We start from the raw sequence: 23,785 nt of genomic DNA, 5'->3' as shown, positions 1-23,785 counted from the left end.
CAAAGCTAAAGACGCGAAGAATCGTACATCCACCCGCTTTTTTCATCGTTAACATGATCAGACGGTCAAACTTCTCATACGCAACCGACATTTGGCAAACAATTGACAACAGACTTGTCGGTGAGTTCTTCGGAACCCTGCATCTTTCACCGCCACATATTATCGCATCACTCTATTTCAAAGGTCATTTATCCCTAAGGATTGGATATCTGGGGATTGGATCGTGTTGCTCGAACCTTAGAGAAGTCCTATCCTTACGACGGCTTTGTGTGTGCAGCTAAGCGACACTTCTGTTCACTAAAAACCCCTCTTTCCAACAGCGTTGGATCTAAAATAGGCGACCCGCAGCACATCCGCTTGCGCTCAGGCATGATGAAATTGAGTCATCATCTCTGATAATGATGATGGTGATTTGGGATTTTAGGACGCGTCGAGCCATCATCCTTGGAATTCACAGTCCCACTGTATAAAGTCTAGACTTTTAGCAACCCTTAGGTTATAGGCAATCATCTGGAAAATACAAAGGTGTCATCGTTGAGCGTCCATCTATGACCAGCAACGGCTTGAATTTCTGTCATTTTTGGCAGATTTCTTAACAATAATGTTGCCTAACACACTAACAACTCTAAGCTCCAGTGCCTAACCCACCCTTGTGGGCCTTGCTAACAGCTGCGAAGGTTAGCGTGCGAAGCATGCATGTTGTTTTTTCGAGCTGGCCGGTCGCTGACCTGGCGCTGACATGAACGCCGAAGCTCGAGGGTGCTGGAGAGGGCTGTCCCACCCATAGTCCCGACAGCTGGTCATTTTTGTAACTTAAGTGGTGTTTCGGTGGCCAAAATACTCCATGCCTGCCTAATTATATTCCAATAGAAATTAGATATTCGGATGGAATATTCGGATAGCTTTATCATCTCGCCGATAGAAATCGGTGAGCTGTTACGTCTGTTGCAAAAAATCACACAGAGATGTGCTAAGTTGGGTTGTATGTGTGCTTGTATGTGCTGAATGTCATTTCTGTTTCTCACCTTTCTTGAAGGTTTGAATTGGTTAGTGGCCATGCAAGTAGCTACTGCTGCCTTTATCCCATCCTGACGTTGCCTTTCTATGACATATGTTTATTTCCGAAACACGTCGATTAATGACCATCAGCTCAAGATCAACCGGCGCACCTAGCATTTTGCCTCCTAAAGCGCCTAATGACCTTGTCATCCTGGCGTCTGGTCCACCGCTGCACCACAGCCATGAAGTGCGTAGGTAGCGCCGTGCCAGGGCAGTGCCTGCCTAAGCATTGTGTAGGCAGTGCGTAAGCAAGACCGGGGCTTGTGCCGCCGCCCATCAGCTGGAAGAAGTGGAAGGGTATCGATCAGTACACCGACCAAGCAGGTCACGTGTTTAAAACACTAGCGCTATATCCGACCATACCGGGGGGGGGGGGGGGGGGGCGGGGGGGCATAGAGGATTTCACAAATACCGTGAAAAGGCACCTGACCGGCGCACGCGTTTGACAGTTCTTGTTTTATCGTGTGGCCTGTGTGCATCTGTCTGTGGTCATGGATGGGAAGTTCATTTGTCTTTCACTCGTATTCACCCACCGCTTGCAAAAGCTCGGCACTTGACGCGCGACAGCCATACCGCGCAGGGAAATGGTCTGAGTGAATATGTTGTGCGATAGGATATGATTGAATGTAAGCGTGTCTCGATAACACTGCACACCAAATTGCCATTGATTTCATACCATATGCATTTTGCACCATCTTTGTAGGATTTCAGGCAATCTGATTATGCGATCAAGTGCTATAGCCTTTTGTACCACATACACTCAGTAACTTTAAATTTCGTACTTTGTGCAAAACGTCTTAAGAGAATTTGCGCTAGAACAGGTGGTCACCAGCGCCCTCCATTGTCCAATATCAAACCAGTGCTTAGGCAACATTGTGCACTAAGCGCTAGTTTAAGAACAGGTTTTGCGGTGGCGAGTACCGCCTGACCCTGGCCTGTTGGCAGCGATGCAACTGCCAACCACTTATTGAAACGATTGCTGGCCTCAGAAAACATTCTAAACGTAAACAAATGTATGGTGTGTTAAGCAAAACAAAAAACATGCAGACAGTCTGACCTTCATGCTATGGACGAAACTCTGGGCAGGGCGGCACAGCGCAGGGGTCAAAGGGGGCGGTCGTCTTTCCCCACGCCGGAAGGAGGGAGGCAAGAGTATGGTTTCGCCTCCAGAAAATGTTAGGGAGATCCCTTTTTCCCTAACTAAAGTCATTGCAGCTACACGTAGAGTGCCAAAATCCAGACCAATGACCCCCCACCCCTCACCCCAACCCAATCCCATAATCCCAATGCCATAAATGTTTGAGATGTCAAGCCAACTTCCATCAGCTGGAGTGAGCCCGAAGCGTTGAGGGGCAAAGAAAATCCCCCCTCCCTGGATTTAAGACACATCAACTGCCTGCTTGTATACCAAGAGGGGTTTCTTGTTACAGCCCAGCTTGTCGCTCTCGGCGCCGATGAAGACGTTACGGATGACATGAAAGACAAATGTATATTGAGGTATTTCAGCATGCCGAAATCAGCCAACCTCATAAATCACTCGGGCTGAAATAACCCACCATTCATGGTCACGCGTCGTTTACCTTCCCGTCGACATGAGGTCGCATGATACCTCAATGACACTAATGGTCAGGTTGGCTCAGTGGTCAGGCTGTAATCTGACATGCAGTCTAATTGATGAACAAAATGATAATGCCCGCTTTCACCTTTGGTCTGCCTGGGCTATGCCCAAATTCTCTCACATTTCCATGCTTATTCTTTTCTATCATCACTCTCTGTGACTCTCATCCATGCTGGAAACCATATATCGGTCCTTGGACCTAAACACATGGATTTGTTTTTGTTTCCGTCCAGTACAATCATGCAAACAGTTTTGCGTCACTGCCTCGTCAACATCAGAATCGTCCTTCGATGTTCCATGCTCTGGGCAAGCTCAGTTGTGTACGACCTTCTTTTGACGCGGTGTTTTGGGTTTTATGAGGATTGCTGCATGCCACACATATACACAATACACATAGACCCAAAACAGTTGATGCCAAACATGACTTTAGCTTGCAGGTTGCATTCCAAATCGCTGGGGCAGCGATGGAGTTAGGTTACCGGTCCCGTGATGATGTCATCCTCCGGATAGGCATCATCGAGTGAATCATGCGCAGTTGTTGCAGGCGAGGTTGGACATTCAATACAGGCTCACAATTTACGGCTTGGTGATAAGCCCATTTACGGTTATCAACGAGCGCGGAGTGCATAAAACAATTCAAGGACAGCCCAGTGAAGAAGAGGATTTCTAAGTGGAGTTCGGAGGGTAAACCAGTTAGGGACCCGACAGTCCTCGATTTTTATGGTGATGTATTCGTTAAACCGGGTTGTGTTACATGTCAGTCGGTCTTCATTGAAGTCTGAAGTCATGAAAACCAACCTTTAAAAAGACGAAATAATAATTGGTGGTACAGTCCAACTCCATTGCAATCATTGCAGGAAGAGCTTAATGGGCCAGTCATGCTAACACGCATAAAAAACTAAAAGCTAGTGAGAAGGCCATCACAAGTTACCTTAAGTCCCGCGACGCGAAGAAGTAGAAAACTCCTAACTATTATCTAAGCTGACCTGCACCTGAAATCACTCGACCTGGCTTGGACCCCTGCCATTTATGAACAGTTAGCATGTCCGTGACGCGAACGGAGATGCTTTAAATTTGGCGTCACTTTCAACGCTCAGCGATATTTTTTATATGCTTTAAAACGGGAAACCCGTTTCAAGGAATTTGGCGCCCTAAGTGACGCCCGAAACACATATCAATTGCCATGTTACCGCGGTCGTGCCCGCATGGTAGGCGCCGGGGCACGTGCCCCGTTACAAAATATATGACAAATTAATATGCTCGTGACTTCTTGTTGAAAGCTAGGCTGGGTTCCCAGTTATAAGCACATTCCCTGGCTGTGCTCGTCATTTGAGTGATTCTGATATGTGCAGTCTTGGAAACGTGTCTACTTGATAGCTGATATGGTCGCTGGATCTATCTTTTGTGTTTTGTAAAGCAATTTGCCTTATCGTAGAAATTACATATCAGTATTTCAAGATGAATGTGGCTTTTAGATGTGAAAAAACACAGTTGGTGATGACATGGGACATGCTTCTCAATTACTTCCAGCGTTTCAATATCGTAGTTATGGAATACCATACTTCCACATGCAGTCTTGCTTACTGCTCTATCCTTGCGCGTGCACTGAGACATTCTGGCACGGGGAAATTTGCTGAAAATACTGCTAAAATTTTGTTGTTTGTGAACGATTGTGCGCCCATCCACGGATCTCTCGAGAAACATACTTATTTCTATTTACCTTCATGAAAAATTCGGGAGGAATGGCAAAAGCACTCCCGCCAGGGAAATTTTGTTAGGCATTGCGTGCAAGGCGCAGCACACTTATTGTTCCAAGGCAAGGCAGTATTTTAGACGTTTCCGGTTTTGACAATGAATAAAAACATATTTTTAGCTGGGCCAACTTCATTTCAACAACGTATTTTTACTCATCTGGGGCCTACAGCATTCAATAAGCAGGCTGGTGATTACAGGAAGATCGCCAAGCCTTAGGTAGAAGGTAATCTGTGCACACAGATAGATGGACCAGGCGTGACGGAATAGGAATGCAAAATCAGCTTTCTCGGGACCTACTTTTGGCTCAGATTTTCCCCAGATCTGAGATTTTATACTTCATATCACCTCTCTCGCAGAACTCTTCCATAAGACTTCTGTCCACTATCGCGAATAAAAAACGCGTTTCTGGTCATCTGTGTCAACGTTGGCAATATTCGCCTGTGGCTATGCTCTTGCAGAAGTCTGTAACCGAAGCTCGGGCTACTTTGTCCAAGAACGGGGCGAAAACGTCCCCAACGATCGCTAACCAGCACTCGCTATCTTGTTTCCCTCCTTCAGAGTTCGCAAGCACATCACAGACGGAAAGCCCCAGAAACCTTCTCTCACTGGACTAGAACTGCTCGCGTCGTGCTCTCTCCCCCCACCCCCCGCCTCCCCTCCCCGAGCCTCTCCCTTCCAGCACGCCCCTCGCCTCCAGCTAAACATGTCCATAACTTGGTTGGCTGACGTCGGTTGGCTGTCGGCTTTCCCAGCGCTCCCAGCAAATCCCGGTATCGTCCTCGGCCCACCTCACGACCGTTGTCAATGTTTACCGTAGAGCCGCGCCAGCCAAGCACCAATCGTCCGGGTCGTTGCGCCTATCGCCGTCCGATATAGCGCAGGCGCCGCTTACTGACCGCCACGATCGGCTCTTCCCGGCCGCCTTTTGCAGAAAACACCCGAAAAGAATCACGCCATATTGCCATCAAAGGGTAAACACGTTGGCGCAACCGGCCGAACGGCGATTAACGGCCCGATAGCCAGCCAATTTAGACCTTATCGGCACGGTGAGCCGCCGCCGGGACGCGGGCGCCCGGTAAACTATCGCTTACGTTATCTGATGGCCTGAAAGTTTCGATAGCGAGCAGTAAAAGCCTAAACGATTGGAGTTGATTTCTAGAGACAGCAGAGAGCCATCGGCTCGCGCTACGTGGCCGGCAGCGCGCGAATCGCTGGACTACGGCGCGCCGGTTATCTGGAAAACATGGCCGGCCGGCGTTTCGCGGTCAGTGGGGGGGAGGGAGAGGGGGGAGGGGGGAGCAGCCCCGTGACAACTGAGAGTGGCTACCGGGCCCGCCGTGACCTCGCGACAGACGCATCTCCGTAAACACGTGGAATTACGGAAAACATAACATGGGTATTTGCGGGGAAGATTTGCGATGGAAAATCAAGGCCACATTCCTATAAGCGCTCTATCGAAAGGAATGGGTCACCTTACAGGGCATTCAGCAATGAACAGGATATGACTAAGCAGTACGTGGATAATAGTCCCTCTACGTGCCTTCACCGAACATCGCGTGAGTTGTGAAAATTTCGACAAACGAACTATGGAGTCCTGTCACGCGACATTGCTGATTTCTGATGTGCTAACTTGAATAAATGAAGTGATTTAAAGTTTTAACTTACCAGCGTAGATGCATGACCGTGGTTTATTACTGTGTGGATGAGCTGTATTACACGGATGATCCTTATAAAGAACCGACCTTACACTAACAAAACAGTGATAAATCCACTAGCCACAATCATTTGGAATGTTTTTTCAACGACCTAGTTTAGAAAAACGTTGAGGAGTCTGCGCAGCAGAAAATAGCGAAATTTAACCCCCCCCCCCCCCCATCTCGCATGCCAGCAAACGGGTTTCCTCATTGATTTGACCAAGTTTTTCTCGCCACGTCGAGAAGTGGGGCTGAACCCGAACTGACTAGGAAACCACAACGCTGCCTATTTTACCAAACAGGATCTGCCCAGCCTTGGTCGTACCAGACAAAGCAGATAGAAATGACAGGCCAAGCCAGGAAAATAAAGCATTCTGAAAAGTTGACTAGAACATAACTGAATTGGGTACTTGTGAGGATCGAATGTCTCCTTTATAGGATAAACTCGTTTTTGCGGAGTGAATTAGGCATATCGTGCAATAGTTTCACTTATGCAACCGGTCAAAAACATTCGTTCTATCCAGCTCCTTGTTTTATCGTGTGCAACATATGGTAAGCTTTTTACGCAGCCTCCTCTAAACCCCGATTGCGTAAGTGGTTATTTTGTCCGCCTAGCCGGCCTCCAACCCATCGCCTGTCTGGCCCGTCGCCATTCGCTCAGGACCGAACGGCGGTGGCACGCCACCGCTAGCAGAATACCGCTGCACGCTATCCAACATTAAAGAATACATCAGCCTTTGATGTTGACTAAGCATCGGGCGATTGTCGCTGTTGTGCGGTATTGTTTATTCGAAAAGTTTGCGTCTATGCATATTTACCCCCAAGGCCTTTGGCGCTGGCTAAACGAATGGTTGAAATGAATGAATCGTTGGATTGAGCTGGTGAGTGAATCTTGTTGTGATTAAACCCACGGACCCATGGACCCCTGAAATACGCTGTTCTAAGCTGAAGCAATAGTTCCCGAGGTCCAAATCTAATTCAGTACGTTTAGCAGTGGTGCAAGCACGTAGCAGACCCTGTGGTCACGTGTCACTCTCTTTCCAAATTCATGGCAGGTTGTTAACCTGGCATTGACCGGGTGGTTAAATCTGCCCGCTCCTATTTTATATTCACACTGATTCGAAAAACGCCTTGAGACACCGCTGCAAAATTTTCCGTACCTGTTAACTGATAAATCACGCACATCGTGCCAAAATGAAATTATGAGACCGTGGTGCATCGAGTAGAATGTGGATGACGTCAGAGCAACGTCATCTTTCCCGATGCCTTGACAAAAGCAGATAGCCGTAGGCAAATTGGTACAAATGCTGAACAAAAGAACTGCATCTGTAAATGGAAAATGTGAGCCAGTCAGTCTATCATTCATTTTAGCCTTGTCGTTGTGCTGTTTCAATATCGCACATTGTAAAACTGACATCAAATAACAAAGATATATATAAAGTATGTTCAACTTTTTTTGTCTCAAGCTTATAATTATGAGGAACATAAAAATTTACCTTTGATAACATTTTGAAGGATGTCTGTAGCAGGTTTCAAACAATTATCTGCAAGAATATCTGCTGAAATCCCAATAAAGGAGTTATGGCTTAAAACACACTACAGCGCATGTTGCCCATGACCAGGTGGCCCGAGCCTGCGGCGGCGGCCGGCAGGGCTGAGGTCTGCCGCAGCGGGGCGGTGACGGGGCGGCGGGGGCCGACAGTTTCACACGCGTCTGTGACCTTAAGACACTTGAACTGAAGTGTGTTGTGTGATGAAAGAACGCACGCCGCGGCGCCATCGACTAAAATTTTACAGATCAAAATACCAGATAGACGCGTCAAGATATTAAGAACAAATAATGTTGTTTGACAGCATGAAATAAATGTCGCGCGCCTGTGGTGAGCCGAGCTCGGCTTTCGGGAACTATTTTCAGTTTTGCCCCCAACCCTCTCGTGAAATTCGGCGTATACGCCGGCAACATTTCAACCTTATTTTTGTTCAAATCCTAGCAGGGTTAACGTTTTCTTGAATTTTTTTTTTGCTAGGCTCACAGGTAGCGTAAAGGTGATATCAATTATCGGGCACACGAGTCAACAGCCGTAAAATCCCATAGCTGTCCAGGAGATCGCTGGCTGGTCTGGCCGATTTCTGAGCATGACCGGTTTGCTGCGGACCGGTTCTGTCTCCTTCATGTCCTATTCGGTCTTGTCACTGGATACAATGCCGTCACATTTGAACATATTTGCATGGATGCTCACGTACAGCCATGGTTCGACGGTGCCGTGGATGCTGCATATCAAAACCACAATGTCTGTGAAGATGGAAGTCAAACATAACCGCACCATCGATATACTGTCCAAATACGTTCTGGAATGGCGCGTTCACAGAGCAGAACATAACCCGACATGGCATGATTGGACGCGTCTGGACTGTGCAGGACCGGACCGCGTAGAACAAAGAGAGCGATGGAAGATGATGGGATGAACAAGAAACAGCATGGACGAGGTGGTCCGGTCCAATCCCTTTCAGTCCCACTCCGGCTACGTGTGCCCTGACCTGTCCCGTCCCGTCCCGTAGCGCCTTGTCTTTCCTGCCTTGCCTTGTCAGTCCTGCCGTGCCTGTCCTGCCCTGTCCCGAACCTGTCCGTTCTACTCTATCCTGCCCTGCCTGACCCGTCCTAAGCTGTCCTTCCTGTCCAGTCCTGCGCCGTGCTTACCTGTTCTGGTTGTTTGTCACTCCATTTTGGTCTGGTCTGGTCAGTCATGGCCAGGTCTGGTTAGTTAGAGTCTAGTCAGGCTCGCTATTGTTCTCACCGTTGCGTTTTCGTCCGGTCTGGCCTGGTCTCAATCTGTTAACTGACCATTGTCAAATCTGGCTGAATCTGCCGCTTTCTTTGCCTCTGTCTTGGTCTATGGGTGTGTACATGCTTGTGGTCATGTGCTCTTCGCAAGGGGAAGATCCTTTGAATGCCCCGATAAGCTTCCGAGTGGTCAGTTGGAGACTACGCCATGCGGGATACAAGACAAAAGTATTGCTTTTGAGCAATGCGACACATTCGGCTCATCTACCGACGAGCAGACCAATTGCTACCCACGTCATGTTGATCGAACATCAACGGCAACAGAAGGAAAGGCGGAGAGTGATTGGTTAGTGTTGAGCCTTTGCCGGTGAACGGTTGCCGCCTACCCATTCCTTAATAGCTCGTGGAATTCACCACCGATCCGAGATGGCAGCGAGCGACAGGGATGAGGCATGTGGGAGACATTGCTCTGGTCACGGCAGATATCATCACAGCATCGTCGGACGTCCCATGCAAGGACGGCCAGATCAGCTGGACGTTCCGGGGCCCCTCGCGGCACGACGACGGTGATGTTGACATGCAACAGCGCCCGATTCCTGCGATACGGAGAGCGGACACGTTCATAGAGGTCAACGTAGACTCGACGTTCCCGTCGGATGTTCACCTAGCGCCAGTGTGTCACGAGGCGCGGCTGGGCCCGCCGCGCCGGTCCCACCGACGGAGACTTCTCTGGGGCTGGATTACCGACGCGTGTGTTGGCGTCGGACCATCGCGGCTGGGCCCGCCGCGCCGGTCCCACCGACGGAGACTCCTCTGGGGCTGGATTACCGACGCGTGTGTTGGCGTCGGACCATCGCAGCTGGGCCCGCCGCGCCGGTCCCACCGACCGAGACTTCTCTGGGGCTGGATTACCGACGCGCGGGTTCGCGTTGAACCACCGCGGCGCGATGGTCCAACTCTGTAAGAAAGCCAAGACGACGCCATGTCACTGTGCAGCGGCACTATGATGACAGCGGTGATACCAGCGGGACCATAATGATAGCGGTTATACTAGCAGGACTATAATGACAGCCATGATACTAGCAAGACTTTGATGACAGCGGTGATACCAGCGGGACTATAATGACAGCGGCGGCACAATCGGGATTATGATAACAGCGCTGATACCAGCGGGGCCATATTGACAGCAGTGATATCAGCGAGACTATAATGACAGCGGTGATACCGGCGGGACTTTAATGACAGTGGTAATACTAGCGGGACTATGATGACAGCGGTGATGCCGGCGGAACTATGGCGGCAGCGATGATACCAGTGGGACTATGATGACAGCAATGATGCTAATGGTGTAGATGCGAATTATTTTTTTAGGTGGCTTTTGCCACGCTTGCTGTCTTCTCCACACGGACGAAGCCAGTCTTCATTCGGGGGAGAGGAGATGAAAAATGTATTCTAAACTCCCGCAATTTGGGCCAGAATTTCCGCGAATTCGCCCGGAATCTAGTGCAAAACTCTTGGCTCAGAGGACGGGGGAGCCACAGTCTCTCGTCATCCCCGCCCCTGGCTAGGTCTCTGCTTCTCGGTGGCTCGGTGGCCAGAACACCGGCACTAATCAACGTGCGGTCAACATGCCCAGAAACGGTAGTTATGCAACTCGCCCATGACACTCAGCTGAAATCTGATCTACAGTTATATAACTCGTCTATGACAGTCAGCTGACGTTTATGTAACTCGTCTATGACAGTCAGCTGACATCTGATGTACGGTGATGTAGCTCGCCTATGACAGTCAGCTGACGTCTGGCATGCAGTTGTGTAACTCGTCCATGACAGTCAGCTGACATCTGATGTACGGTGATGTAGCTCGTCTATGACAGTCAGCTGACGTCTGGTCTGCAGTTATGTGACTCGTCTATGACAGTCCGCTGACACCGGATCAGGCGCGTCGGGATGAGACAGGGTGGCAGCGTCATTTCATTGCATGCCAGTTCAGATCACCTGGCAAAAATTTCCGTGGATCTTGAATGCATTACCGTGGTGATGAAGTCATGCTCTTTGCACGAGCCTGCGCACAGAACACACTTTTCCCAAACCATACCAGCAAAAACTTGCGGTCATTTTTTCAGGATGTTCATTCACTTAACGTCCACACCGTTGCAGGCTTTTCTCGGGACGTCATATAAGCGTTGACGTTGTACGGTTCCGCGGTTTTGGTAGGTATAGGTCCTACAGCGGTCCGCTTCATACTTCCGGATAGCATCACGTTGAGTCGAAGACTGGACGGGACGTCATTCAGGCCACAAAGTAGTCTTCGGAATGGACCACGTTACGGTGGTTGACAAAATCCAGTATTTCGCCGCTTGGTGTATGACAAGTCAGAAAGACCAGTGCCACGTCGGGGGGGAGGGGGGGGGAGGACATTGCACAAAGTAGCACTGCGGTGACCTGCACGTTTTCCCTCACTGAGGCGTTACTCTGCCGATACGGTGCATCGCCTGATTTGCAGGACTGCCAAAAAAGACAGCGGAAGAGCGTCGGCGTAGTATTTTCCATAGATTTCCTTGCGTTGGGGACAATACGGACTGGTTTTCATGCTGGGCAAATGCCATTTCACCTACGGAGACTGAGCCGGTCGGCAAGCACCTGGGGCGCTGAAGTGCCCCCCTCCCCCTCCCCCCCCCCTGAGCCACGTGGCTGCGGTCGACACGACATGGCGCTGCCGCTGGCGGAACCCAAACAATGGGAGGAGCTCGCTCCCCTTCTACCAGCATGCCTCTTGTCTCTCCACCTCTAATATCACCCTGATTGATTCGCTCGACCGCCGGCGGTCGCTAGGGTCATTTTCCCATTAGGCCGGGCCGTGGAATGACCCTCGCCGTCGGCGGGGTTTAATGCGCGGCCGGCTGGAAAATTTCCCGATTTTATGGTTATTGGGTAGCGAGACCGGTGACAATGGAATCGCTGGTTAGAGCCAACCATTTGGGACGTTTGAGGATCATTAAAGCTGAACCTGGCGCGCGGCTGAAAGGACGCCGTTTCGCTCGCAGACTTTGGCGACATGGCGAGCTGATGGGGCGCGCCTCTTCATCCTGGCGACACGCTGATAGCCCGCGGCGGCGCGGGGTCTCGAGATCAGACATGTGGCCTCCATCATATGGTGCACCCCTGGCGCTATCGGCTAAATGGACTGAACGCTTCTCGAGCGTGGCTGCCGTCGCAGGGGTGTAATTCCCTTTTCAATTGAGGGGGTTCAGCCCCTCGAGTTTGGGCTCCAGATTCCCAAACTTTGAGAAGAGAGACCGTGAGCCTAATCCCGATATAAACCTTTTTTCGACATTTTTTGGGGAGGGACTTGTCATTTTTTACTAATCAGCCACCCCCTCCCGCCTCCAACCCATTTTGAGAAACTATACTCCTGCTGCTGCAGGTGCCGCTGGCTTATGAGCAACAATGCCCGCGTATCTTGGTAACGGATTAACACATACAATGCACATTTGCCGCATTTTATTATGGTTCATTTAAGCGTAGGCAATATTCTGCTTCCCCACATCATGGACAAACTGATATCCAAACATTGTCTGCGTTTTCATTTGTTTCCGTCTCCTGTATGCTAGGTAGCATCAGCATGCGAAGAGGGGACCGAGGAGGGGGGGGGGGGGGGGCGGCCTACCCGACGCCCCAGAAGTCGTGAGGGCTCAGCGCCAGCCCATGCGAATTGCCTCCTCCCACTCCTTGGTCCGTTCCCAGGGCGCTGCCGAGCCCACAAGCCAGGCATGAAAGGTTAACTGCGCTGGAAGTGAGCCCAGCCTTCTCTCCACGGAGCATCCACTGGCCGAGCTGCCCAGAGAGGCACGGGTCTCGTGATGTATTCGTCGGAGGCGTTATATGGAGCGCGAGCAGAAGGCCAAGCGCCGTTCACCTGTCGTGGAGCGGTCGTTGCGTTAGAAGTGGCGTGCCGCCCGATGGCCGTGGTCTCCGGCCGCCCCGCGGTGTGGACTCAGGGTAGGTGCGCATGGGCGACCGAGGCTCCAGGAATGCATAGAGTCTCGACGAACTGGGGGCACGTGTTCGCCTGCGGAGCGAGATGTGAGCTGGCACAGCACTCCTGGACACCCTGGACGCTTGTTTGCTAATTCTGACGAGTTTGCAAAGTTCCGTAGTTTCCTCACAGAAGATGAGCATGCTCGGTTTAGATGGTCCAAACGCTTCCCGTTACCAAAAAATGTTGCACTCCTGTCACCCCCCCCCCCCCCCGCCCAATGTTTCCTCCTCTGCGTCGTGTTTAAGTCAGTCAGAAAGCCAAGGCCCACCATTATCCGAACGTAAAACACCACAATTTTTATGACCCATCTTTCAACTCCGTGTTGCGACTCCGCTATCTTTCAGAGTGGTACTCGGCAATTGATCTTTGTAATTCCTGAGGAGTTTTTCTCACAGTTATGATGCGCTGCTATGACCCCCAGGCACAGTTGTAGTACCAGCCCCGAGAAGCCCTGATGCCACGGGGTGCTCCTACAGGGACATTTCTTCAAACGACCATCATCGCCACCGAATGAGCAATTCAGATCAGGAAGATCCGTTTGTTTGAGGGGCGCCTCGCCACCGCAGCCGCGTACATAATCGGCGCCAATTACAGGGCTGCGCGCTCGCGTTCGAGCATATTCATGAGTCACGCAGCGGGGCAAAAGCCGGTCCGGGCGGCGCCGGGCCGGGCGGGGGTAATATATGCGGCGGGCCGTCGACCACCACCCTATCATCACGGCAGCCAGCGATCCATCAGACCCGAGGCTCGTGGTCTACATCCCTGCCCGGCCCTGTCTTCGGGCGCCGCGGGCGGCGGCGGCGGCGGTGTATTGGGGCGCCCTATCCACCATCAAGAGTTCCCGGATGGAGCCACTGCGGGACGCCAAAGCCGCGCCAGCTCGCCCGTCAACAAAACGGATGGCACCGTTGGCACGTGACACAACGCGCGGGGCACCTCGGCTCGGGAGATTTACACAAAACCGGCCGCTGAGAGTCGCCGCTGCGGAGAAGCTCAGCAAGGCTCGGTGTCAACCGGCTGATGGAAGTGGCGCCAGCGTTATCGGTCGCTGGCATGCAGTCGTCGATTAATCCCTGCAGAGGCGTGGCAATAACTCGGGGGCTTTGGGGAGCCCGGCTGCGGAGGCGAGGCCGCCCTCTGCGCGGGTCGTCGGGCCAACTGGGAGGCTTCTCGGTCTGGTGTGGTGGACGATTGGCGGCAGGCTGCGGAATCTATCACAAGTCAGACTTGTGCTCGACCCGGTTTATAATCAGAATTCAAGAACGAACGATTGGACGATTTCAGTCCTTTGACAGCCGTGGGATTCAGATACAGGGCAGGTTCGCTTCTTGGCATTTGAATCAGTCGCATCAACTTAATCCGTATTCACTCGACTAAATGCAGTACCAGCGACATGTTAAGTCGTTAGTCTAATGGCAGCCTTTGTCTGCAGTAAAATGAATGATTAAACACTTGAATCTATTCTAAGGTTATCGGCCTTCTACAGCAAACACAAATGGATTAGCACTGATCTCCATGGCAATGTGGTTTAAGAATAACAAATTAAGTTCGCGCTATTCTTGGTACCCTAAATTGTTTGTGACTGTGGGATACATACAAGGTTTTCTGGATTCAACATTCAAATTTACAGCCTTTTGCAATTATGTGAGTCTTTTTTGGTTTGCTACCACTTATCACATCATGTCATTTTACCTAAAGGTGACAAAACGAACTGTTGAGCGGGTAGCACCATGCAAAACCTTTGAGAGCGGGAAATAGAAAATAATCGAAAACTTTCACAGACATTTCCACTTCTAAATTGATTTCAAATGGTTTGCAGAAGATTCGTTCGGAAGAGCTCTTGTCTCGTGCATACCCTGGCCAGTTCACTAGATCGTTTTGCTCCCGGCCTTTTTTATCAGAAATGAAGACGCGGGGGTTTACGTGCCGTTCAAAGCTACGTGCCGTGCAAAACCGTGCGTGCCGTACACGGTCGCCCCAGGCTAGGTTAACTCTCCATGGCCGGTTGCCAACTGACCTGTCTGTGACAATCTAACCAAACAATGCACCCGTGCCAGGACCTATGCAAAGTTCCGCTGGATTACGGGCCTAACTCACCTGTCTACTATATTTTTGGTAGAGACGGCAAAAACTATGTCCACAAGTTGCTTGTTTGGTTTTTAGTTTACTTTTCTTGCACAGGGTGGCTGGGAGTGTGTCAACTCTAGCTCACATGAGTCAAATAACCTTATATATATATATATATATATATATATATATATATATATATATGGATTTGGGGCGCACCGAACAACTTGGTTGTTTGCGCCTGGAAATCAAATTAATTTGATCACGCTCTTGCAATGAAGGAGAGGCACTTTCAGCTCCTGTTTGCGGCATCATGGATTTAGTGTTCTTATGCTGAGTTCTTCAGCTGAGTACCTTCTGGTGTATCGAAGGCCCACTCAGCACAATCCCTTAAGCCGTTTCGGAGATACCTACAAACCGGAGGGGAACTGCTGCGCCCTCGTGTCCTGACGGCGGTAAAATGAAGGGCTGGCAGTGGGGCGGCTAGGTGTGAAATCGCCTCCTGGTATGCGGCGCAATACGTCTGAAACAGTGATAATATCTCCTAAGCCGAAAGCTTAGCCCTCTCCTCCCCAAAGCTCCGTTTTCTTATTGCGTCAGCTCAACGAGCCTAGCCTGCTCCGATAAAGATGCTGGTTAACGCAGCATTTGCTGGGTGGTTCTCGTCAACAATCATTGTGTCAGTCCATGGTAATGAGCAGATGCTGTTTTTGGGACGAGCAAGGCCCATTTTTGGCGGCAGCGGGCACGTTCTCTCTACTAACTGCCCTCATGTGCGGTGCATAACACATGCAGCCTGATAACAAAGTGATGCGTGAACAAATGTGTACCTTGTTTTAGCAAAGACTATCTCTGTGAAAAACGCAAATCATTGTATTCCCAATGCTAGGGCAATGCCGCTGAAGTAGTGGTACGTCAGCCGAGGTGCAGCTCCGTCTCCGGAAGATCCAGTTGGGGATGCGACTGATCTATAGTGCGGCCCAGCTTGGGACTAGACATGGAACGGAGCTGTCCGGAAGATCCAACTGGGGATGCGACTGATCCATAGTCCGGCCCAGTTTGGAACTAGGCATGGAACGGAGCTGGGCAATGGGTCTAACCGGATTGCTTACTTCCTGCAACAAACACGGCAAGGCCACATCTGCCATACTTACGTGCTGTCTGTTCCACTACGCTCATGTCTGCTTCGTGAAAGTCGTGCTGCAAAATCGTGAGATGAACGTGTGAATTTCCGTCGTGACTTTCACGCTGGCTCCAGGCCCTCGTACTGGCTTAAATCGGGTAAAAACAGTTATTGACATTGCGCGTGTTTAGGAAAACCCGTCATCTCCGCAGTTTAAGTATACGAGTATGGTCGTGCGCGTGACGTTCTGGCTCCTTATCCCCTTGTGAAGGACCACATTGGGCTGCCATTTGGATGCAGCTAGATATATTTCTTTAGTTGAACGCAGAAAAGCTGGATCTCATAACCGGGCCTAGCTTTTGGACATGTGATCCCGAGGATTGGGACCGTCTTCCTGATCAGGGATCCGTCTTATCTGTGCCTCCCACGCGAACAGCATTATCTACTCGTTGGAATTTCGGCGGAGCCTACAAGGTTTTTTAAAGGAATTTCAAAAGAGAGGAAATCCCAACGAAACAGTGATCCCAGACTTGGATCCACATCACATGCGATCTAATCCCGATTTCTCCCAGACATGGGCGCTGTATTCCTGCATTTCGGCGAAAACAACACAAAATATGTAATGAATAAGCTGCGATATATAACGGGGCCAGAGCAAACCTAGAACAGTCATTAATGTGTGTGTGTGTGTGTGTGTGTGTGTGTGTGTGTGTGTGTGTGTGTGTGTGTGTGTGTGTGTGTGTGTGTGTGTGTGTGTGTGTGTGTGTGTGTGTGTGTGTGTGTGTGTGTGTGTGTGTGTGTGTGTGTGTGCGCGTGTGTGTGTGTGTGTGTTTGTGGTGGGGGAGGGGCATCCTGTAAGTGTATTGGATTTGTCGCTGCGGGACATTCACACCACACTCAAAATGTTCAAAGACTGGGAACCCGCGTAATGAAATCATTTTCGCTGCAACGTAGCAATATGGAAGCGTGGGACCATGAGGTCTAGTTTCATAATCGCAAGTTTGTCTCACTTGCGTTGTACGCATTCGTGTTTGTACTTGTATTTAATCGATGGATACGTTCCAACAAAACTGCGGACTTCACTGAATACAAAGATACCAGGCGTGCAGCTTCAAGTCAACCGAGGGTATACAACTATATTACGGTTTTTCAATGCAGCCTGACAACAGCTTAACACAAACGCCGCAAAGCTATATTGCAAAATAAAGAAGAAACACATGAGTCCTGTATCACCCAATCTGGGTGAATGCCACAAAACAGGTCTGCCAGCCTTACGGCATCGCTGCTTGACCGGCTGACTACCCAGCGGATTCGCGTGACCCACATGTAGCACTACGGTCCCTGTCCGGCTCGAACACTCCTGACAGCGGACGGGTCAAGCGCTGCGTGACCTGGGTCATACGCGGTACTGAGATGGGGGAGAGTGCGAGCTTCGTATCCGGAAGACGGTCCAGCGACGCCGCCGGCACTGCGTTTCGACGTCTGAAGGATCAAAATATATAGCATGTCTTCGTATGGCACCAAAATACATAGAGGTGTTTGTATGGCACCAAAATACATAGCAAGTGCTCGTATGGTACCAAAATATATAGCATGTGTTCGTATGGCATCAAAAGACATAGCATGTATTCGTATGGCACCAAAAGCCGAACATCCAGGAATAAATGGTTCAATGACGCGATCGGACAGCGACTGGTACAGGGGCATAACCAGTGGGACACGGGAATATGGCCACCAATTTTCCACTATGCGACTTTGCCCCCCCCCCCCCCCCACAATCGTACCCGCGCATTGTAGGTTTTGTCTACGATTTCCCATTCCAGTCGTCATTCTGGGGTCCAGCTGTCTCACCTGGTTTTCAGCTTCACCCGAACACTGTTTTTTTCCTAATCCTGAGACGTGGTTGGATGCGTGCATTGGTATACGTTGTAAGAAAACTCAGCGTTTCGAGACTGTCCTCCTGGTACTTAGTGTAAACGCTCCCTCGATAACGCCACCTATACCAATGCTTGCCTGAAGCGTCGTTTAAGCATTGCCTGTTGCTGTAACGAAGATTGATGATTTGTAGCATACGAGCTTGTAATGTCGAGAACCTGGGGCTACATTGTTCTTTCACTCATGTCAAAAATCCTTTCTTTTATTCCGTCAATGCTAACAACGTAGACGTCTTTTATGTTCCCTACTCGCCGCACAACGCACAGCGAGTCGGCCTGGACCAAACTGCTGCAAAAAACTTGGTCTCGCCACACTGATTCAGAAAATTTGAATGTCGTGTGTCTGTCACCCACATTTTTAGAGACATTAGCGGCGAAACGACTGAGCTCTCTTTTTTACACAATATGTACGAAGTGGCGGCGCCATGCTGCCCTTTCCAACATTTGTTTGCGTCATGAAGTCGTAGGTAATCAGACAACATCATATGCGTCAGTTTTATCGCTTAAGATAGGGCTTACACAATCACTCAATGCTGTGTTTGTGCTATGTCGTTCGTCGCTGTCTATGCACAGTTTTCACGGACAATGACGCCCAACTGATGAGTAGCCTGGCGATCCCACTCGCCAGTGTTCCGGAGAGTTGGATCCGGCCACAGTGCTCCTGGCAGCTGATAGCAGCCTAGCGATCCCACTCGCCAGTGTTGCGGCAAGCTGGATCCAGCCACAGTGCCTTTGGCGACTGATGAGCAGCCTGGTGATCCCACTCGCCAGAGTTGCGGCAAGTTGGATCCGGCCACAGTGCCTCTGGCGACTGATGAGCAGCCTGGTGATCTCACTCGCCAGAGTTGCGGCAAATTCGATCCGGCCACAGTGCCTCTGGCGACTGATGAGCAGCCTGGTGATCTCACTCGCCAGTATTGTGGCAAGTTGGATCCAGCGACAGTGACCATCAGTGCCTCTGGCGGCTAATAGCAGCCTGGCGATCCCATTCGCCATGGTCGCGGAGAGTTGGATCCGGTTACAGTGCCTCTGGCGACCAACCGCAGAGGTGGCGAGCACGGTCGGCAGGGGCTGCTCCCCATAGCAGACACGTCTGCTGACCGACGGGCTGACAAACGGGCGCCGGCCTCCCGCGGGGCCCGGCCCGGCGCGCGCCGACGCCGCTACGTGGCACTGCCCCCCCCCCCCCCCCGCTGGGGCGCTCCCCTCGAGGGTTTATCGGACCGGAACAGCATTTTAATCGGGTGGAAAATAAGCGGTTCAGTTGAATCCCTCACCGGTTCGCAAGCTGGGACGATCCCACGGCCGTGATCTGGCGGCAGCTGGAGGCGATCTCACGGCCGTGATCTGGCGGCAGCTGGAGGCGATCTCACGTCCGTGATCCGGCGGCAGCTGGAGGCGATCTGACGGCCGTGATCCGCCAGCAGTTGGGACGATCTCGCGGCCGTGACCCGGCGGCAGCTGGGACGATCTTACGGCCGTGATGTGGCGACAGCTGGAGGCGATTCCACAGCCACAGCCGTGATCCGGCGGCAGCTGGGACGAGCTCACGGTCGTGATCCGGTGGCAGCTGGCGGCAATGGCTCGAGCCTTGACGCCGTCTTCAGATCAAATTAGGTCAGATGAGATCTTCAGACCCTTTGTTGGACTGAACAGTGTCACGCGTCCTTCAATGGTGCGGTCACAATCTTTTGTAGACAAGTTCGAGCGTATCGATAGTTATATGATATCCCCTGCGTCTCGTTTGGCGGAGTGGTACAATGTGTATACGCGATGGAAGAAGGTGCCAAAAAAGTTATCATTGTCGCGACAAACGTAAAAAGGCTCGTCGAGAGAATATTCAGTTGATTTTTGACGGGGAAAAGCACCATTTTTGCAAGTCATTTTTCACTTCAATTATTCTCCCCTGTTTGATATTCTCATCACACATCTTCTCACTGTTTCCTTCAGGTCATGACCCCGTTACAAAAAAGTGTGAAGTACCGCAAAGGTGCGGTGCCAACATAGCGCACCGGGCTCGCGCAAGGCCAATATGAGAACAAAAGCTCTGCAAAAACTTATTTCGGCGTGAAGAAAACCGATAAGCAAACACAAAGTGACAAACCACATAAACCGGGTAGGCGCTTATGCGCCATACTAAATAATATACTTAGTATGATAAACATCATACTAAACAACATATTTAACAATCATTTGGATTGAGCCTGGGGCGCTAGGAGCCTTCACCTTTTTATCAGTGCTTTCTGGCCAATCACTCACGAGGTGCTTGAGGGTGTGGTAGCGCGCCTGGAAATAGAGCGGCATTGTACGCCTGGCGCCCGTGTCTGAACGGGCTGTCAGAGCCTGGGCTCTGTCAAGTCCTGACACCGAGCATCCACACTGCACCATCCCCCGACACCAGATACTTCGCTGTGGAGGATTACAACAAAAAAGGCGCGCCACCTTCGAAACAGAACACTACCCGATTGAGAAGATTTTCCAGAATCTCGCACCGCATGGCCCCATTCGGTTGATAATCACAGCGCGGTCGGCGGACAGATGAGCCGTTGTGACACGGGTAATGGCCGTCTGCGGCCGGCCGCCGGAGCTGGGGAGGGGCAGTCCCGCCGCGCCGGTCAGTTTTACTGCTGAAGCCCTCCGACGAACTGGGTCAGATGGTGGTCCGACGCCGCAAGGACGGCGCCGACCCCTGGCCTGTCATCCCTCGGTCACTAACCCGTCCTTTTGGTCAGCAAATGCACGTTGATTACGGGCAGAAAGTCGATGCCGTCATGGCCGCCGGCAGGGTAACGCCAATCACAAATAAAGTGGACCCATCGCCCAGTTCTTGTCAGCCAAGGAGATAAGAACAAATTGCGCGGGGCAGTGTCAGGGTAGAAGGGAGGCAATACGACTCAAACCGCCAGACCCGAATTCGATATCTTGGGCTTTGAGTAATCAGCACGTGACCAAGGTCCGCATGATGTTCTCTCGGTTAAAACTGCAATCAATTTAAATGGCCTTTTTCAGCGGAAAAGAAGGTTTATTCCTATCGCTACGTCAACGCTCCGTCTTGATTGCTCTCAAATTGTTTAACTCCGGTGCCATCTGCAGTGTTTGCAGCCAGAGTCGGCCCTGTCCGGATGGTCTGTTACTAATCGACCACGAAGGACGTACGTGAACTGTTCATTTGAAGATTCCTGCCCAGTGGTTGATGGACGCTGGGCTGGGCTGCACGTGCATTGTCTGCGATCATTGATGCGGTAACATGGACGAAATCCGGCTGAAATTGCAAAAAGTAGAGTTGTCTTGACCTTCGGCGTGCGGTTAATGCAGCGGGCACTCAAAACAAAGAAGTCATAGGCATGGGATAACACAGGGCACGGGCCAGTGGCACTCAAGACGGCGAAAGATTGGACAGGAGAGACCAGGACAGCACAGGTTCGGGCCGGTCCCGGACTGGACTGGACTGGACTGCGCTGGGCTGAAAGGAAATGAGCTAAGCTTTACTGGACGGCACGGGACCGAACAGGAACGGATTATTCGCTTTGCCGGTTCTGAAAAAGAACTGTTTAGCCTAGACTCAGTATAGCGTTTAATAGACTAGACTCAGTATAGCGTTTAAAATACCAGGTACGTTTCCAGTGGCGGCCATGTTTCCTCGAAGACCTGCAAAAGTCCGTTGGGCAGCGCAAGCTAATGGTTTTACACAGTTTGTGACATGTGGGCTAGACGAGGTTGGGTACTTCACTGACGCACTCTCAACTGTCCGCGCTGGGCTTCTGATCTGATCCGGTAGAGTCCAGTTCCACTTGGCAGTATGCCACGACGATGCAAACACGGCCAGAATCGCCCGACGCGGGCAAATGTCACGTCGGATCAGGCTGCCACGCCTCTGAACGCCATCTTTGGGGATCCACACCCAAAAAAGAAAAGCCACCGCACGCCGAGCGTCTGTCGGAGGCACCGCCGTAAAAGGCGAAATCTCAGCAGCTTACAGCAATCCACCCTTTTAGTCGAATCCTCTTAGTGGTGGGAGCGCGGGCGAGCCGCGGTGGCGTTGTTTACCGGCCTTCTGCACGTGCCGGCCGTCACGGTTGGCCGGCCGCTGCTGCGCGCGCCGAGCCCTGCTGTCAGCCGGCGTCCATCAGCCGCCGTCCCCTGCCTGGCGGGCGGACCAAGGTGCACGCGCAACAATGGCGCGTGCTCAGGATGTGAGGCGCGTCCGGTGCGCGCCGCGGTCTGTCACGTGACGGTTGGGCCCCGTCACGTGACCCCTACCGCCTAGCGGTCGTGTCCGTCTGACATGAAGGTTTGATAGTGGTATCCCAATCCGCTTCGGCGTCACGACATTGGTGCTCGGCAAGAGCTCCTACCGGCAGGAATGCTACATTAGCTGTACGCCACATTATTTCTACTGCAAAAACTCATACAGACTTTCCTTGAACGCGACATTACTTCTAATGCAGTGACTTATACACGACGTGAGTGCTGCACGACAAAATACATGCTTTTGTGTACATTTTGTCGCATACTTATAATGTCGCTAAATCAAAATGACATATACACTTTATATTCGATTCTCATCTTGACTTATACGCGGCTCATAAACATACTACTTCTTCGGCCAATACTTATATGCGACATTTGTGCAATACGCCACAGGCCATAATCCATAAATTTTAGCCACCAGCACTCCAGTCCATGGGTTAAGCCTCACCAAAATCGCGAGGTACAAATACGTGAAAACACTTGGACGGCGAAATCATACTGGAAGTGCTTACTGTATGTTGTTGATGCACGTTGCTGCTGCAAATATTGCTATTGACAGACCCACCACACTAGTTTTGAGCGGGATTTGTTTTCTGCTGAAACAACGCGTAGCGCACTGTTATAGCGTTGCAAACCGAGTTTTGAGCGCTAAGCAATATAAAACGCAAAGGCCTGCTCCAAAATGCATGGCATGCTCAGACACACCTTCCTGCATAGATGAGGGATGGATGGGGTCCCCGGCTGAGTACGAAACTGCAACCCATGTCTAATGTTCCCTGGAACATGACATTTCTTCTACTACAATGACTTAATATAATGTTCCAGTGCCACGCGACAAAACTAATGCCTCAAAAAGCCATACGTATTATTGAAGCTTTGCTCCAAAACTACAGCCTTTCTCCTAGGCCAAGCGCAACATAGTGACATAATAACATAACATGATAAATGACAAAGCTTTCGTGTCGGCGGCACAAACTTTTAAGTGCAGTATTTCCCAGTTGGGGTTCCCTCCGAGCCTGTGAGCTGTTTCTACACCGCTGCTAGGTTTTCACACATGTTGCTCTCTAAGGCAGGCATTAGGAGAAGAAATAATGTTGCGCATACTTAAGTCTATATTTTTTCACAGTAAAAAGCGATGACAGATACACATGTCGAAGTGTACCTTTGTTTGTATTTAAGTGTATCTAAGAATTTTGTCGTGTAGCACCAATGTCAGCATAAGTCTTTGCAGTAGGAGTAATCTCGTGCGTAAGCTAAATTTCTTGCAGTAGAGGCGATGGCGGGTAAGAGTTTTCTGGGTAAAAGTTTTGTTGTGTACCACTCATTTCGTGTACAAACACTTTCAGCAGAAGCAGCGGTGTAGCACTCCTGTCGGTAAGGGTTAGTGTTGTAGCACCACTGTCGTGGAACCCGTATTGAAGTTCGTCTATGTAGGCACTTCCTGCCCAGATGATTATGTAA

The sequence above is a fragment of the Pollicipes pollicipes genome, unplaced genomic scaffold (genome assembly GCF_011947565.3).
Source record: "Pollicipes pollicipes isolate AB1234 unplaced genomic scaffold, Ppol_2.1 Scaffold_7262;HRSCAF=8765_pilon_pilon_pilon, whole genome shotgun sequence".
Lineage (NCBI taxonomy): Eukaryota > Metazoa > Arthropoda > Thecostraca > Pollicipedomorpha > Pollicipedidae > Pollicipes > Pollicipes pollicipes.
Note: the sequence above shows the minus strand (reverse complement) of the source record.